Source organism: Helianthus annuus, chromosome 16 (genome assembly GCF_002127325.2).
Source record: "Helianthus annuus cultivar XRQ/B chromosome 16, HanXRQr2.0-SUNRISE, whole genome shotgun sequence".
NCBI lineage: Eukaryota > Viridiplantae > Streptophyta > Magnoliopsida > Asterales > Asteraceae > Helianthus > Helianthus annuus.
In genome coordinates, this window is record NC_035448.2 from 43,866,633 (window position 1) to 43,870,666 (window position 4,034).

The 4,034-nt window shown below is 33.9% G+C and overlaps 1 long non-coding RNA gene across 1 annotated transcript; it reads left to right on the top strand.

Annotated features, from left to right (window-relative positions):
- The first annotated feature begins 864 nt into the window (after positions 1-864).
- Positions 865-2,176, top strand: LOC110905989. Its single transcript, XR_002573568.2, has 4 exons — positions 865-1,102; positions 1,212-1,301; positions 1,558-1,689; positions 1,883-2,176. It is a non-coding gene; the product is annotated as an uncharacterized LOC110905989 (long non-coding RNA).
- Positions 2,177-4,034: the final 1,858 nt, after the last annotated feature.

Below are 4,034 nucleotides of genomic sequence, written 5' to 3' on the forward strand. Positions count from 1 at the left end.
AGCGTAAGTGTCGTTCATGCGGGAACAGAGTCAAAACCCACCTAACTGGGATTAACATATTGGTTCCAAAGCAAAAAAAAAAAAAAAAAAAGTGAAAAGGTCATCATTAAAAGTGAAAGATTCCATGTTACCGTTCAAAAATTGGTTTCTCCTTGTTGATTTCATCTACTTTGAATAAAGTATTTTATATATGTTATTACTATTCTTTTTATCAAGTAGTTGCAGATTATAAAATTAATTATATTAGGGATGCTTTGACTCAATTATGAACTACTGTTTTCAGATTATAAAGAAAGAATACACTCCAAGACGCATGAAAGCATGATCATGTGTAATGTTTTTTCATATGAAACCACTAGACATGGGCAGACCTATGTCGTCTGCAGGATGTGCACCTGTGTATCCTAAAGAATACACTTTCTAGGGTAGAAAAGAGTTGTTATTTTAGTGCATCAACTCAAAAAGGTTGTGATCATAAGGGGACTAGGGGTGGTTCACTAGTGATAGAATTTATCACTCACAAGCACCAATCAAGTTTCGCCATGTCATTGACCATTTTTCCATCACTCACAACCATTTTTAGTGGGGGTGGTCATCACTCATCACCACACCCAACAATTTCACTCACAAACCCAAACCATCACGGCGTTAATTTTTCCACGCGTTATACACAAACCCAAACCATCACTCGTTATGTTATATGGTGGCGGTGGGTGGCAAAGCTTTGATCACGCGTTATACAAACTTCCACGGGACCGCCCCGTCCCCTCTAATGCATCCCTAGTTTTGAATCTTGCCATTTAATAGCATATTAGTACTTAGTAACATTAGTTCCATGATAAGGTCAATTGTAAAGTTAAAAAGTGAGACAAAATATGTTGTTGGCCCAAAAATCAAGCATTTTTTTTCTATCATTAGATAGAGACAGTTTCTTGGACTCTCATTGTAGTACCCTATTGCATAAAGGTAGTGTTCTTTTTTGTGTCATTTTAAAAGGGATTACTAACATCAACGTTGTCTCTTAGGAGAAAATAAGAGGTTGGACATTCCAGAAAACTTAGGTTTTGACGATTTTGGCAGTGAATCGTAGGATCATCAAGTGGTATTATTCATGATCTTCATTTCTAAATATTTGTGTTTTTTTGGAAGTGAATAGTTGAACAATCAAAAAACATTGTTATATCATTGTTTTTGTATTGGTATTGGTGCAGATGGAACAACTCTTGTAGGACATCAATCTTTGTAAATAGCTTGATTATGAGAGGCTTCAAGTGTTGTAGATTGGTGTGTGCAATGAAGAGGTAGACATTAATTTAGGATGCTTGTTTATTTTACATATATGCATTTTTTAAGGTGTTAAATATCAAGTGATTTGATATAAAGTTAATGTTATAAACATGGAATGCAATGAACATCATCACCAACCCCACATTGGGATTGTCCCATATATATGAAAATGGCTATTTGATCGTATTAAATTTCATTTTGTAGAAGATTATATGTTTTTGTCTTCTCTCTTGTAGCTGATTGTCTTAAAATGATTTTTGGAAACCGCAGGTTGTTTTTATCTTAAAATGATTGAGTGGGTCTAATGTGTAATGGGGATATATGTGATGCAGCAAGACTAATACAACAGACATGTTAGATGAGGCGGTGGAGTGTGTCAAGTTTCTGCAAAGACAGATTCAGGTATCGATCTCACCATTCCAGTGATATATTAACTTGTCTGATGGAAGGATAACGGGTAGCTAAACGCATTTAAAATGATTATGAGTTCGGCCAGTTTCATTTTGTTTGAGATAAAAGATATGATCGTGATCACCCTGATAATTATAAGCACTCTTATCTACACTTTAGTTTTATGTAAATTAGCTAAATGCAGGAACTTAGGGAGCATCAAGACAACTGCAAATGTTAATCAATATCAACATGAAGAAATGACTCAAGTGACGTTTATGTTGTTTCACGTTGTGGGGATCCCTTTGAAGACAAAAGCACATGCAGGGCATATAAAACTAACCACCACCACAAACTAATATGGAATGAACAACATATTTCAGTTCAACAGGTCATTTGTAGCGAAATAGTCTCAACGTGTGTATCAAACATGTAAAACAAAGCGACCAAAAACCTAAAATTGGAGTTGTCTTCTAGGACGCGTTAGATAACAGGTCAAAGCAAAAGGCTGATGTATCATTTGTTTATCAGTATTTTTTTGCTTATTTTCCTGCAAATTTTAGCAAAAAAACCCGGATTTTCAAGTTTTTTTTTGTTTTTTAAATATTTCGTCACAAATGCGGTACAATTTTTTGATATTGCGTCACAAATGCGTTGCAATTTTTTGATATACAACATAGGAAATGCGTAGTAAATGCGTCACAAATTTCTGACACCAATTGCGTAATAAATAGTTTCTGACGGGACTTTTTCCAACATCAAGGTTTTGTTGCAAATCCGTAGCAAATGTCAATATGTGACGCCTTTGTGACGGAAAAGCGCGTTAAAAATTGTCATTTTTCTAGTAGTGTGTGGGCTTTGTCCCGTTAGCTAGTAAGCATGTAGCCCCACTATACAATGTTTATTTCTTTTCATTTGTACTTGATGTTTTTCTAATGAATAAACCCTAGCCGCTTTTTCTTTGTACATGTTTGGCTTTTAACATGATATCAGAGCTTGATTTGATCCACGTTTATTGATTGATTGATTATGAAAGAGTTTATAGCAAGCATCGATTTCGCAGATTGGATGAGTTTGTTGGGGTTACTTATAGGGTTCGGTTGTTGAGGTATTCATTTATGTTTTTGAAAATCAGAGTTTTAATAATTGGTTCTATCGTAACGCATCTATAGTTATATTGATTGGAAATAATTTTCAACCATTGCAGCTACGTTATATTGTGAAATTCTTATATGTTCATCGACTCTTGTAAGGAATATAAAAAGAAAAGTGAGGAATATTGATAAAGAAAATTGACGAAAGATCTCTTCGACATATTCGTTCCATTTTAGTTAAGCATACACAAGAATTATTTGGGTATTAATTATATAGTTAAGTATAAAAAGGATTATTTGGGTATTAGTTATTGTGAGATTTATTTACTTGCTCTCTTGGTATTGAATTATTTGGTATTAGGTTGTTTTCGTTTGTTTTTGGATTTGTAGTTTTCTTTGCGAATTGTTGATTATTGAGCAAAAGTTGGTTTGGTGAAAATTTGTTTTAACAAATTGTTAGTTTGACAAAAACTTGTGTCTTGGCGAAAAGTTAGTTTGGCGAATTGTTAGTTTGTGTAGTGAAAAGTTTTGAGTTTTGCATATTGTTGGGTTTTAGCGAAAAGTTAGTCTTGAGATAAGTTTATTTTTTTTGGAGAAAAGTTGGCTTTGGTGAAAAGTCAGTTCTAGGCAAAGAGTTAGTTTTGGGCAAAAAGTTTGGCTTAATTCGATTGGATTGGTTTGATTTGATTTGAGTTTCTTTTTTGGATGCTCTCATGGATGAATCCCTTTTATCTACACGTGCTTTTAGAGTTTCTTTCGATTATTGTGCATATTGCATACAGAAAAATCATTACTAGTTTAGGTGCCCATTGTTGCTTAACATGACAACACAACAACAACACATTTCAAATCCGAATGCACTTTTTGGTGCGGTTCCAATGCCTGATTTAGATTCTTGGGGTTTTGAGGCGGAAACATCAGGGCGAGACGAAATAGATTGTTCGAGAAATCACAACTTGCTAAATATGACAATATTTAAATAAATCATTTTTCATTGATGAACTTAATGGTACATTGTTTGGAATGGAAACACTACAAGGAAACTTCAAATACGACACAATGAAAAGTTCATAACTTTAAACTGTGTTTCTAAAATCCATCCTACTGGATTCTTGAAACGTCATAACATCAATCTCCTACAATATGTATTAAAATAACAGTCAACATATAAAGCATTGGTGAGCATACAAGTTTTGGCTACAAGCATAGATATAAAAGTTGTCATCAATCCTACATGGCGAAAAAGTACATAGCTAGCATGCA